Here is a 15,368-nt window from a genome sequence, read left to right on the forward strand (position 1 = left end):
AGGATATCAGAGCAAAGTTTTTCACCAAGAGAATAAATGGCTCAAACTTTTAACAACTAATAATTTTATTTTGTAGAAAGCTTCAGGAGTCAAATCTTACAGATATACCACTTCATGTTCCTCTTATGGGAGGGATAACAGGTGCAACCAGCAAACACTATGGAGCCCAAGAATTAATGGACAAATCAAATCAACCCCCTGTCCAATTAAGGTTTATACTTTGCTCATCTGGTATCTGAACACTAAGACCATCCACATCCTGCTTAGAAATCAACTTGTGTCAGTGGAGAACATGTTGGATAGAGTGTCTGCTTCCCAGTCCTGCCATCCTCCCACCAGGCATCTCCCGACCCTAAAAACATAGAGCACCAGTCATTCAGTGTTTACTTCTGTGCATTTCCAGAACATGTAGAGAGCATGCAATAAAGCTTCCACCCTCTCCTTCTGTTCCTTTTTGGGCATTTCAGCTCTGTTTTAAGCTCAAGTGATCATCTCTGTACCACCAACCAAAGTTACGAACCCAGAACTATGTGTAGGTTTCCATTATGCATACTTTTGCCAATGGATCTCCATGTGATTTTTTTCCATGCCACTTAAAGACTGCTCAGATTTCTCATAGCAAATTGTATCAGTGGTGGCAATGATATGATTACCTTTAGCAAAAAGTAAAAAATGAACTGTGTTAGCTTAAATTAATCTCTCTGCAGTATGCTTTGAGTACACCCATAGTAAAGTGCACATAGCAATGCATACAGTATATGTTAGAAAAAAAACATAGGGTTGTCTTTAAGATTACCTATTACCAGCCTAGCCCATACATAAAGTCACAGCACTCCAAGATTCTCCAAGATGATTGTAAACATCACCTCTGTAATAACAGACCTCCACGAGCTAAATCGAACAAAAATATATTTGGCTCCTATGCAAAGCTGGAAAAGCCCAAATAATTTGGCTTTTGCATCACATCAGACATGCCTGGTTTTGGCAGGAATAGGTATCTGTTACAAACATACAGCACATAATATACACAAAGTACAAGACAAGACCTTGGACCTTATTCTGATCTTACTTATCCTGTTTTACTTTCATGTCACTCCACTGAGTTACACTGGAGTGAGAGGAGAATCAGGTCCTTTATTTGAAAGAAATAAAGAATTTGGACAATGGGGACAAAGAGTTTTTTCTAACCTCATAGATTGCTAGTTGAGGTTTAACTTCAGCAAAGCACTTACGCCTATGATTAAGTGCCTTGTTGAATCAGGGTCTGAAATGCTAAAATAATAAATAAATAAATAAATAAAAATTCTCCTGGCCATCCAGAAGACATGCTAATTTATTAATCCCACTTCTAAGCATCCAGAAAACAAACTCAGTTTAGCATTAAATACACTACTTCATTCCTATAGGTAGACCAACAGAGGGTGTACTACAGGGTAATTGCGGAGATTCCTACCTGCCACTGATCACAATTTCCTTCCTCTGCTGACAAACTTTTTGGACAGATCCTACAAATACACATTAAAAAAATTCAGACATGAATCTATTTTCCTATATTTCATCAGTTTGATCTGAAGATATTTCAGATTAATGTATCAACATTTTATCCCAAACTAAAATTATACCAATGCAGTCTATACACCATCAACTTTTAAGTCCATAATGTAACACAATTTAAAGTGATAAACTGAGTAAGTCCTCCATTTAAAAAAATAAAATATACCTGTTTAAAGATCACTACCATCACATCACTGAGAAAAAGTTGAACAAATATAGTTTTCGTACCCTACAAAAACATAAACCCCCAGGAAATTCATCCATTGCATAGGCTTTTCCACCAGGTGTTGGGCTGGCTCTGCCTGTTCTTTGCCCCTATGGGCCAGGACCCTATTGTGCTAAGCACAGTTATCTAGATTTCACTTTGCTCACTGGAATCTAATTTCTAGCCACGAAGAAAATCAACTGGGCAAAAGTTCAGTCCATCTCTGTGGATGGTTCAATGTCAAAAGTTAGTGCCAATGAAAGCCACTGAAAGAGAGAAAGAGAGAAAGAGAGAAAGAAAGAGAAAATATTGCAGTAACGAGGACAAATTAAGACCAATAACTAGAGAAAAATAATGCATCTTGATATCATGCACTTCAGCTTTCGGTCAGTCATGACCAACATGTTCAGATTGTTCTTCTCCCAGTACTTTATTAATATTCTGCAGTTGCCCACTGCCAATATGAACCATCAACAGCTTGTCAAGAAATATTTTGAAAAGGTTTGTCTTTCTCATGTTTACAGAGACTCTAGTTTTATGGTGAGTTGCAGTTTTGCTTTCATGTGTATCTAACAGTAAATGTTTTTAAGTTTGGGAGGTTTTTTTAAACCAAAGTAGGCTTGCAACTCCTTTGTGTTTGATTAGGTAGCCATTCATCTGTGGTGGAAAGAAGTTGGGACATGAAAAATCTGCCCTTAATTAAGGTACAATAACATTAATACTTGGCATGTGTCCAGTGCATTCCAAACCTGTAGGATGAGCCAAGGATAACAAAGGGCTTTGCAAAAATGTGTGCATTAAGCTTCACAATGCCTCGTTATCCCTTTTACAGATGGGGAAACTAATGTACAGAGAGGATAAATAACTTGCCAAAGTCTCACAGTAAATCAGTGACAGAGTAGGGATAAGGATCATTGTCTAAGTGAAGTATGTGGTAAGGGTGCAGTTTTCATAAGCACCTACATAATTTAGGAGAGTAAATCCCAATGATTTGTACAGGGGTCTGCTGGCATGGATTAAATTATAGAATTGGGACCCAAGTCAAAAAGAAATTTTAGGTTTAGTGATTTGAATAATCTAATGATATACCTTAATCCCAAACTCGTTCATCACTAGGCATGTCTACCACATTTAAAATCAGTGGCTTGCTGGTTGCACCAGTCCAAAAGAATTGACTGCACAGGAATTACACTTTCTGCAATACAGAGGATAATAGTCTTGTTTAAACTCTGCAGAAAGTACAGTTTTCTGATATTTTTATAAACTGTTGTTTATTGGGCTTTGGGTAATTTCTTGTTATGGCAGGAGACACCAGATAGCATGGTCAGGCATACTTGTACACATTCTTTATATTACCCTGTGAACACTGTTCAGTCTTTGAAGAAATGTTGTATTTTTGTTAGTTTTGTGATGAAGGTTCTTTTGAGGGAGGCTGCTGCAAGCAGCAGGAGAATTTGTGCTCTGTCTTAATCTTTATAAATACAGCCAATTCTAGGGGCAGTTACTCAGGGCACTGGGCATTGCAATATATTTTGGCAAAGATGCCTCAAAGAAGAGAATTGCTTGTGTAACCCACACACCTTCTGGGTGTGGTGTTCTGTCCCATCTAGTGGCAGTGAGACCACTTAGAGAGAGAGACAAAATGAGTTTTCTCTACAGCATTAGCTAGCAGCCAGTTGGCTTCTAGCTCATGCAGTAGCAGCTCATGCACTAAGCTCTAAAAGCCTCAGGTTCAGTCCTGTCCAACAGCTGGGGTCTGTCAGCATTACAAGTGGCAGCTTATCCAGGATTTCAACTGCAAAATCTCTGACACTCAGGATGTGCTTCCTCAGCTAGGGGAAGTACATAATCCACAAACAGGGGTGAAAGTGGGCTAGTACGGTGTACTAGTAAGAAGCTGGTACCAGCCCGTACACAGCTGATGTTAAAGTTCTGTCATGGCAAAGGACCTTCCTTAAAGCACTGCCACGGCAGCACTTTAACACCGCTGCCCCTTTTGCCCCCCACCCCACCTCTGTCAGTAGCCCTGCCGATAGGAACCCTACCGAAAGGGCCGCCAACAGCGGGGGGCAAAAGGGGTAGCTGCCCTGGGGCCGGCGATTTAAGGTCCCAGCTTCGATCCTGCCCGCCGACAACCAGGGTCTGTTGGCGTTACACTTGCATGCAGTTTGACCACTTCTTTTTAAGGACTAAGGTATATAAAGTAAATGAAACAAGTTACACTAAAAAAAAATACCCAGACTTTGCTTAAATGATTTTCCCTCAAATGGGAAATGAATTTGGAAGGTACCAAATTATGGCTGACTGTATTATGCCCATCTGTGTTTTCTAATAGTAAAAATACTCTTCCTTCCAATGGCATAACATATTGTAAGGATGAAGTGTTATACTAAAGGTGCTTTAAGTATAGAAATATACTTTGTTGAAGAAGAGCAAGGAAGGAATATAACAGGGGTCGGCAACCTTTCAGAAGTGATGTGCCGAGTCTTCATTTATTCACTCTAATTTAAGGTTTCGCATTCCAGTTTTTAGAAGGTCTCTTTCTATAAGTCTATAATATATAACTAAACTATTGTTGTATGTAAAGTAAATAAGTTTTTTAAAATGTTTAAGAAGCTTCATTTAAAATTAAATTAAAATGCAGAGCCCCCCGGACCGGTGGCCAGAACCCGGGCAGTGTGAGTGCCACTCAAAATCAGCTCACGTGCCGTCTTTGGTACGTGTGCCATAGGTTGCCTACCCCTGGAATATAAAGTACTTTTTCTTGAAGACATGATGGAGAGATTTCAGAGTAACAGCCGTGTTAGTCTGTATTCGCAAAAAGAAAAGGAGTACTTGTGGCACCTTAGAGACTAACCAATTTATTTGAGCATAAGCTTTCGTGAGCTACAGGTCACTTCATCGGATGCATCCGATGAAGTGAGCTGTAACTCATGAAAGCTTATGCTCAAATAAATTGGTTAGTCTCTAAGGTAGTCTCCTTTTCTTTTCATGATGGAGAGAATGATTGTACACATATTAAATAAAGAGGCACCCAGCCCACACTGTGGACACCCATAGGCCATTTGTTTTATGCAATATATATGGTAATAGACTGCTCACTCCAGTGCAATAACTATACAAATATGCCCCAGCAGGCTTTGTAGTTAAATAAGACATCCACACACATCCACTCAAAACAGGTGTAATAATAAAGGTTCTCTGCTCTGCAGCCCAACCCCTCTACAAATGAGTGTGAGAAAGATGAGCTATGTCTTATGCCTAGAGTGTTAACAAAGTCAAGCTCCAGAAGACCAATGGTGGGTGGGGGGGGAAGGGGGACAAGTTCCAAGGCCAAAAAACTTCTGCTTAAAGAGCTTGTCTGTTTGATGCTGGGATGTGCTGATGCTGAGTTCCAGCACACATGGAATGTAAGGGAAGAATCCCGTTCAGTGAGCTAAACAACAATAATTTCAGATGTAAATCCTCATGTCACTGGGAATATTGGATGAATGCACTTAGGGTGAAATTCACCCATGTTCAGGGGACCAACACAAAGCCTAGGTATCACTTAAACCCCATTCCCCATTTAATATTTCAAAATAGGGTTTATGTGAGTTAAGTGATGCCTAGGCTTTACACTTGCCTTATGCACATGGGTGAAGTTCACCAGAGAGCATGATTCAAATACCACTTACATCGGTGTAAGGCCCCGATTCAGCAGAGCACTTAATCACATATTTAACTTTAAGCATGTGCTTAAGTCCATCCTGTGATGTGTCAGTCCATATTATTTATGCAAATATGCTTATGATATGAATATTACATAACTGAGATATACTTTATGCAAGAGGGCTCATGTGAGATATCATTGGAAAGGTTATGATTTACTGAATGTGATTATCCAATTTGTATCATTTCTGTATCTGAAGTTAGGAATATTGACTATGTATCTGTATTTCAACTATGTTACTTTGGGTGATGCCCACTGCTAACACTTCAGGTACAACAATGGAAAAGCCAGACAGGGAGGATGGCCCATCAACAAGGACAATAGACTGTGAAAAGCTTGGCCTTCCTGTGGACGCTCCATACTGCAACTGACTCATGGACGCTGTGATCCTACAAAGTCAGGTGGTCTTATCATCTGATGCTAAAACATTACCTGGGACTTCTTGTAACTTTCCACTGTAAGGGAAGCGGGGGGGGGGGGTCAAGTTTGGGAAACAAAGGATTCCCGCCTTATGTAAATCCTATTTAAGGGTGGGGAGGAAGGCAAACAGGACTCCTCCTCTCCATGGCTGTCTACCCAAGAAGAAAGTCTGCAAAAGCCATCTGAAGGGAAGGCAATGGAGGAGTCCAGACTGAAAAGGAATATAACTGGAACTCTGAACCACAGAAACTTTGCAACCTGCCTGCAACAATATCTAGGGTTAGAAAAACTATTTGTAACCAATGTCTTTAGTGAAACTAGCTTAGTTTGCATGTTTGATTTCATTTGCTTAGTAATCTGCTTTGTTCTGTTCGTTACCCCTTTTACCTCTTAAAATCTGTCCTTTTTAGTTAATAAAATTTGTTTTGTTAATTATTAAACCCAGTTTCTGTAATTTCTAATGGATGAGGGCAAGAAGTGTGCACACCTCTCTCCACATTGAGGGAGTGGACACATTTTATAATCTATCTTTGGGTTTGCACTCCAAAGGAGGTGGACATCTGAGTGCTGGAGCAAGTCCCTTAAACTGAGTCTTCCCAGAGCTGATCTGCAGCTGGGTGTGGCCCTGCCTGTATGTGTTAGAGGAGGCTTCAATAGCCTGGCTCAACAAGACAGGTAAAAGGGGGCCCATACTGGCAGAACAGGTAGACTCAGTGGTATCTCAGCACATCAGGTGGCTTCCCAAGGGTCCAGCCTGTCACACATCCCTTTTCAGCAGATCATACAAGCAAGTGCTTATGTGCTTAGCAGTACTGAGGCCAAATCTGAAGCAGCTTTTTAGAAATCAGTATTGTTACACCAGTGTAAATAGGGTTGTCAGGCATCTGGTTTTCGATCAGAATGCGAGGTTGAAAAGGGTCCGTGGCAGTTCTGGTTAGCACTGCTGACCAGGCCATTAAAAGTCCAATCAGTGGCGCAGAAGGGCTAATGCAAGCTCCCTGCCTGCCTCAGCTCTGCGCAGCTCCTGTAAGTGATGGCATGTTTCTCTGGCTCCTAGGTGCAGGGGCAGCCAGGGAGGTTCTGTGCACTGCTCCCACCTCAAGCACTGGCTCCGCAGCTTCCATTGGCCGGGAACCGCAGCCAATGGGAGCTGCAGGGGTGGCGCCTGCGAGTGAGAGCATGTGGGGAGCCCCCTGGCCACCCCTGTGCCTAGGGGCCACAGGAACATACTGGCCACTTCTGGGAGCCACATAATATAAGTGCTGCCTGGAGCCCACACCCCGAACCCTCTCCCACACTCCAACCCCCTATCCCAGGTCAGAACCCCCTCCTGCACCCAAACTCCCTCCTAGAGCCCACACACCATACCCCCTCCCACACCCCAACCCTCTGCTCCAGCCTGAGCCCCTTCCTGTACCACAACCCCCCCCCCCCCAGCCAGAGCTCTCACTCCTCCCCACAGCCCAACCTCTGCCCCAGCCTGGAGCCACCTTCCACACTCCAAACCCCTCGGCCCAAGCCCTCAGCCCAGAGCCCCTTCCTGCACTCCAAAACCCTCATCCGGCACCCAACACCAGAGCCTGCACCCCCAGCTGGAGCCCTCACCCTCCTCCTCTGCACCCCAATTCCCTGCCCCAGCCTTGAGCCTCCTTCTGCACCCTAAAAATCCTCATTTCTAGCCCTAACCCGGAGCCCGCACCCCAAACACCTGCCTCAATCTGGTGAAAATGAGTGAGTGAGTAAGAGTGGGGGAGAGTGAGAGGTGGAAGGAGGGTGAATGGAGGGAGGATGAAGTGAGTTGGGGCCAGGGCCTCAGAGAAGGGGTGGGGTCTTGGGGAAGAGGTGAAGCAGGGGGCAGGGCAAGAGCGCTTGGTTTTGTGTGATTAGAAAGTTGGCAACCCTCTGTAAGTGAGATCAAATTCTGGCCACCAAACTCAACTTTATAAGTGACTTTAAGCTTTATTGAAATGTCCACATTTGTTGGGCAGCTACACCACAGTAAGTGACCCAAAGTTTCACCTCAGCTTATACTTGGGGTGATTCTTTAGGTCAGTCTCAGTCTCCTTTTTAGCTGTTTCATGGTTCTGTTAGGACTGATAACAACAGCAATAACACATCTTCTAGGACATTATGTCAGCATATTTTGAAGTTTTATGACATGCCAGCAAAGAGTAGCACTGGAATGACTGTATGAACATTGGGGAGATCTTAGGTGAAATCCTGGCCCCATTGAAGAAAATGGGAGTTTTGCCATTGACTTCAGTGCGACCAGGATTTCACCCCTAATATCAAATCAAATTAAGAAGTGGACACATGGATCTCTGAACAAAGGAAAACTGAGAAAAAGTAAACCAACAATTAAGCAAGAAGGTTAGAAATTAAAGACACATTACTGCACTCAGTCTGTCAAATAGAATAATTTATTTATGTTTCCTCAACTAATTAATCTTTTCTCAACTAATTTAATTATTTTCCTTGGATTTTGTTTTTACTTTTCTTCACCTCACATCCAACCATGAAATGGTGCCATGTTGACTCAGTATTTGTGATGAAGAGCTATCAGAAACACTTTCAAAAACTGCTTATCACTCATTGATATTCATACATTAGCTGATTCACAATAAGATATCAGTCTCTCTGTTAGAAGATCTCAATGATTTTCAGACAGTGTAAGACCACTGAAATTTGTAATAATTGTTTACAATGAATTAGAAAATTCACAAGTATTAGACACTTCATCAAATAGATCAAATTTGGAAAATCATCTCTTTTGTTAATATACAAATGTAAAGTCTACACCAGGGGTCGGCAAACTTTCAGAAGCAGCTTGCCAAGTCTTCATTTATTCACTCTAATTTAAGGTTTTGCATGCCAGTAATACATTTTAACGTTTTTAGAAGGTCTTTAATATATAACTAAACTATTGTTGTATGTAAAGTAAATAAGTGATGTGCCGAGTCTTCATTTATTCACTCTAATGTAAGGTTTCGCATTCCAGTTTTTAGAAGGTCTCTTTCTATAAGTCTATAATATATAACTAAACTATTGTTGTATGTAAAGTAAATAAGTTTTTTAAAATGTTTAAGAAGCTTCTTTTAAAATTAAATTAAATTAAAATGCAGTCCCCGCCCCCCCCCCCCCGGACCAGTGGCCAAGACCCGGGCAGTGTGAGTGCCAGTGAAAATCATCTCGCATGCCACCTTTGGCACGCGTGCCATAGGTTGCCTACCCCTGGTCTACACCAACTCTATAATATTATACTGCATTCAGGATTGGGGCTGTATTGTGCTAAGTGCAATACAAACATATATGAAGACATGGTGCTTGCCATGAAGTGTCAGCAATTCCATTTAAATTACCTCAAGAAAATCATCCTATAGACTATCTGTAGCCTTAAACATGCAACACCACAGCCAAGTCAGAGTGTGTGTATCTAAATGAAATGTAACTGGTTAAATCTGAAGAATTAATCAGTTTTGGCAATAAAAGTGATCGAGTCTGGTGCCAGCCCCTTTGCTAAAATTAATCACTCTACTGGTTCTTCTGTTAAGTTTAACTTTTCCCTCTAGCCTTTGGAAAAATTCAGACCAGCCAGCCTTTCCACAACACTTGCTTTAGTAAGGTCAGTGAACCCACATTTTACAGTTCAAACTGGAGGCAGTATGCACTGCAAGGATACTGATCCACTTAGTCTATTTTTAACCATTTACTGATAGTGGGGGAAACAAATAGAAATGGTAAGATCTTCTAAAGCGGTAGAAACTTTCTAAGTGTGCCCTGGAAAATCCTACTGAACTATTTGCCTTCCAATAAAAGGAATTGACATTAATGCTAGATTACACAGAAAAGAAGGCAAGTAGTAAGGGTTTAAAGAAACAGTGAAAAAAAAACTTACTTACAAAAGGAGAAAGTAGGCTTGAAAAAAAAATTACCTGAGAGTTACTAAAACTAAGTGGGGGTGGAGAGGGGAGGAAGCCTTTCAGTCATATGTGTTCAGTCTGAACAGAACAAAATTCAAGTGACATTGATCAGAAGAGAAAAATTGTCTGAATTGTGTATATTTCATAAGATCAGAGAAATAAAAGAGAGTGAGCCCATTTATTGATATGAAAACTAGAATTAAAATGACACAGATAATTTGAGCTGAAAAATCAAACCAATATAAATCGCCAAGAGAGGACAAATATGTTGTTCCCTTTACCAGTAAAGGTTACACTATGAACTACTGAATTCAAAACACATTGAGGTAATCTGAGAATTACAATACTATGTTATTACAGTAAATAGAATGGGTATTTCAGCCATATGTTTTGACTTGATATTAGTGGAGGTAGGAAATATTACTTACATTAAAAAAGGATGAGAGAACTGAACTGATGCGGCCTCAGAATCATAAAAAATATTAAAACTCCAACACATTTTATTTCAAGAGTGGGAGATGTTTGGCTCAAACAGAATGTTTTCTCAAGATAAAGGCCAGTTAATATAATATCTGTTTATGACATGTTGCCATTTTTAAAAATCTTCTGCCTGGCTATTGCGAAGTATGCCAGCCACATAATAACACCACAGTGGACTTGCTGTTTATGTCCAGCCCATTTAATTTTTAATCTCTGTCATGTCTGTACTTACGTTTCAATATTTCTTAACTGAGTTATATCAGTGGTAAAGAACTGACTTTTGTTTGCATGGTGTGTTACCTGGAACTGGTAGCTGAATAAAAGAACATTTAAGTATATGCAAAAATGTTTGTTTTTCTATCTGAACCATGACAATAAAAGAATTCACTTGAAGTATGCAACAAAACTAACATAATTTGGGGGCAATGACAAGGCTTTATCATAAACAAATACAAGGAAGGAAGAACTTAGGATTGTGTTTGACTTCCATAGGAGGGGAGAGGATGTTTAATTACAAACTTACTATGTACTTTGTCCAAGTGTTAATGAGCTGACGCAGTGATATATATACAAACTAACTTTAAAGGACAAGATGGTTTAATCAAATGCTAATGTGTATTTTGCCACCCATTGTAAAAAACTGGACCTGGAGAGATCAAAAATCCCCCTTTTCTTTAATGGAGGAAGTTTTTACTAACACAGGACACATCCTCCTATGAGCATATCACGTTGCTGTATCTCTCACAGTCATGGTGAGGCCTGACATTTCTACAATGGTACAGATAAGATAATCTTTGGATGTTCTGTAACAAAGTTTAGAGCCTATGTAAAGATTCGTTTCTCATTATTTATGTAGGCACGTATCAATTTACATTCCTTTTCTATTTTTCTCTTTTTTTCTGTAACTTGCTATAGCCTCAAGGGATGCAGAGGGAAGTGATACAGAGAAAGTTTACATGCCATGCTAAGGTTGTGGTCTTCCTCAAGACCACAGTGCCACTGAATAGCTGAGGAGCCCAAGAAGGTCCAGACCAACCCACTAAAGTGTGCAAGAGGAATGTTATATAATTCCAGAGTGGGGACCCTCCCAGGCCAATTCACATGCACTGAACACAATAAATATTTAGGATATGGTGGAGAATCTGGGCTTTAACCCCAAATCTTAAGGAACCATGCATTTAAATTATTTACTTCCCTGAATCCCCATTTTCACCCCTCAAGAGACACTTCTACCAGGCCTGGCACTATTCAGTGATCAACCTCCAATGCCCAAAGTCCACAATAAAGACACAGGCAGAGCTCTCTCTCTAAGTTCTTCTTTAGCATATAAGCATTTTTAATTAGAATTCACAGGACTCCCTCCATAGCTTGTTACAAATCTTCTTTGGAACAACTAAATAGAGGGAATTCCTTTACATAACTCAAATGGATGATCTTAACATGCAAATATGGATTCATTTTAAATAAAAATAGCCCTGTAACTCTGCATTAATCAAAATGTATCATATGTTAATCAGTTATTGTAACATTGTAACATATAGCAATCATGAACTAAAGTCTATATTGATAACTGAATTACTTTATTCCTCTTAAGCTTTCTTTGTCAATCAGCAAAAAACCAAAACCAAAGAAACAAAAATATGCATTAGTTGAAGGTATCTTTCTATATTTCTACATAATCAGAGAAAAAGTTTTATACTCCAGATTATTTTTCTGTCAAATGTGATAATATATAGCAAAACAAGTGTTTTCCATCATCATTAGAAAATATAGATCAAAACAATTCAAATCACAAAAATCCAATATAATAGCTGTAATAAGAAATGAAATACATTTTGCTTTTTTTACATATAGTGAGGTTGGAGGGAACAGAAATATAAAGACACTCATAATATTTCTATGATACCAATTAGCAAAAGGACACAGTAAAAATATGTGCATAAGAAACTAGGTAAATCATGTTTACCTGGAAGCTTAATAAATCAAGAGTAAACTCTATTGAATGTAGGACATTGAGAACATCAATCTGAACAATGAGTCTTCTGTCAGTTTCAGGATAGAAGTTTAATCAGTTCAGTAGCAAAAAGTCATGAGTCATGCTTTTCTCAAGTGACATATAGATACATATAGAGAGTAGACTGCTGCCATAAAGTGTTTATAATTCCTATTGAAGGTCAGCTTATACATAAAAACAAGATTTTATCAGAATATTTTATACATGAAATTTTGCATAATGTGTTAAAACATGCAAAATATATTATACATGTATATATCTTGTGTGTATGAATTAGAGAGACAGAGAGGCTACAGTAGAGGTTTATAATAGAAGATCTTTTGCATTTGCAAGTAACTGACAATGCAATGCAATGCAATACAATACAATGCTGGAATCACACCTTGAGAGCATCATTGTCCACTGAAGGTCACTCTTTCATCCCACAAAACAATAATAGATTTCTACATATACAAAAATCTCAGCTCTAGAATATGTATGTATTATTATAATCTTTATAAATATATTTTTGCCTTAAACATGCTGAAAGCTTAAACTGTAATCCTGTAATGAGTGTGCATGGACTCCTGCTTCCACACTCAGACCAACTGATCTCCATGGGACTCAGTGTGGGGGCGTCTGTCCATGATCACTCATGGCTCATGGATTGGACTCTTAGTAACATCTCCTAACAGGGTCAAGTGACTTTCTCAGTTAATAGCACAGCTCCAGCTGAAATAGCAGCAACCATCTTGGATAGTAGGATGTAAGTGAACATCTCTTCCATTTCCAGTTTCCGCCTCTCACACATATTTTTAAATTTCATGTTTACTCAGAATGCTGCTGAGTACCCATCTTGGTCTTCCTGGAGGAAGTTTACAAATATTTTAATTTCTTTTATTTTTGCATTATTTTTCTTTTCTCTTTATATTTTGCTTCTTATAGCCTGAGTAACTTAAAAAAAGAAGCAGAAAAGCATTACATCATCAAAGTCAGAAGTGGAAAAGGCCTACTAAGTCACCAGTCAATCTCCCTTCTCATGTAGGATTCTTCCCTAGAGCACATTCGATAGCACTTAGTCATGTTCTAGGACCCTACAGTGAGTTATGGGGCAACTCTACTGGTTCATGGCAGAAGCAGACCCAGTGGTTTTCATTAGTGAGCCAGACCAGGTGATATTCCATTCAGGAGCCTAAAAGTTTTTGTATGTCTCGGAATCACAAGGGACTTGAGTAGTTCCCAGAAGCCCTCCTCTCTTGCCCCTTAGTCCTTGCTGACTAAAAGAGATATACAAAACCATTTATACTCTTGGATTGGAGCTAATGAGACTCCCCTGTTCTGGCAGATGAAGATGAAATTTTTGTCTAGTGAAAAACTTTGGTGATAGGTTAAACTGAACTGGTCACATGACTGGTGATTAAAGACATGTGTGATGAAACGGAAGGGTTACTGATTCTGACCATTTATGTTTTGTAACTCACTGTGTATTTAAACGTATGTCAAGAACACCCACAGCCTTGGATAGGCACCAACGTGTTCTAAAAGAAATTCCACACCCAACTGAAATAAATAAATAATTCCATGCAGGGTGCTAGAACTAGACATCTTATCACACCCAGTTACATTGTCTAATAGCAGAAATATCACTGGAAACATTTGATGGGCGAGCACTGCTCACTATGCGAACACTATCATTTTATATGTCTGTGTACTGTGAGTCTGATTTGAATCTTGCACATATTGTGTGTTTAAAGTACACAAACAGCTGGGCTATTTTTACTGTGAATTCAAGTTTGAGAATATTTTCCTATTATGAACAATGACAGCATTATCTGAGGAGAATTGTGATCAGGGAGTTGTTTTGTCTTGGTCAGGGAAATAAGCTGGGATGGCAGGTCACCAGGGGCTGGTGAAACTAAACCATATCAATAAGGCACCCTCTATGAGCCACATTATGCACACTAGAACAGATTCTGATTCCATACTAATTTTACACCATTTACTGTCATGGAGTTAGTCCTGATTTACACCAGTGTAAGTGAGAGGAATATCTGATTTATAGTATATAAGGTCTGTGACTATGGTATACTATACTATATAGGGTAGGCTATATATGTATACATTATACTATTGCATAGCATCTATGGTCTGGGTGCTGTACTGCAGTGTACAGCATCACCTCCTGACAGCCAGGACTCCTGGTGGGGGGGGGGTGCGGCTTTTCCGAACTCTGGAAACCCCAGTGGCCACTGTACACATGGTTGCCCTGTGGGACTGCTGGTGGGCTTGCAACTAGGGGAGTTGGGTAGGGGGGAATGCTCAGGTGGAAAGGGGAAGAGCCCTGAATTAGGGAGTTTGGAGTTGATGTGGAGGGAGGTTCTGAGCTGTCGGGGATTGTTAGGAAATGGGGACTTCTCTACCTGAAGGGGAGGGGTCTGAGTTTGGGTGGCAAGGGGCTCTGAGCCTGGGGTTACCATGGAGCGAAGAAGATTTTAATGAGGGGAGTGTTGCAGTTGAGGAAGGCACAGGGACTGGAAGGAGGGAAATGGACTGGCAGATTTGTGTGTGAGTGAATGAGAATGTGAATGAAATGATGGGAGGTGTAGTGCAAGATAGTGTGTGGAAATAGAAGGCTAGAAATCAGTATGAACAGAGACAAACTAATTCAAAGTTTGTCATGAGGAAAACTATAATTATGCACATTATGGATAGGCTTGTAACTAGTCTCTGTATGGTTGTGCAAGGTAAGGGGATATGCAGGATGCCTTTACTAAGCCTTCCCATTTATGAGTCTGCTGAGATGAGGGGAAAGAAAGAAAATGTACAGAGAGTCTTTGTACCCACCCAGTTCTCCTGCAAAGGAGTGGGGCAATTAGTGCTGTTTTCCTCTCCAAGGCATAACAGAGATATGGCCACGATCAAACTCTCTTGCACAATGGGAAGTGATTGCAAGGCTGCAGTGTGGTGGAGTCAATGCTACATATGTCATCCACATCCTAGCATCCACATGCTACATTTGTCATAGCTCTGGAGACATTATTATGCAGTATTCAATTGGCTGCAGTCTCCACCAGTTATGCATCT

At 40.2% G+C, this 15,368-nt stretch overlaps 1 protein-coding gene across 3 annotated transcripts in view; it reads right to left on the bottom strand.

Annotated features, from left to right (window-relative positions):
- SLC16A7 (solute carrier family 16 member 7) overlaps positions 1-15,368 on the bottom strand; it is a 148,665-nt gene that overhangs the window by 60,586 nt on the left and 72,711 nt on the right. The window contains exon 2 of one of the 3 annotated variants that reach the window (XM_084617406.1): positions 1,454-1,505. The exons of the other annotated variants lie outside the window; for them this stretch is intronic. The gene's annotated coding sequence lies outside the window, so the exon portion shown is untranslated. The remainder of the gene's footprint in view (positions 1-1,453; positions 1,506-15,368) is intronic. 3 annotated transcript variants of the gene reach the window in all.

This window comes from Lepidochelys olivacea, assembly GCF_965140295.1.
Source record: "Lepidochelys olivacea isolate rLepOli2 genome assembly, chromosome: 1".
NCBI classification, from domain to species: Eukaryota; Metazoa; Chordata; order Testudines; family Cheloniidae; genus Lepidochelys; species Lepidochelys olivacea.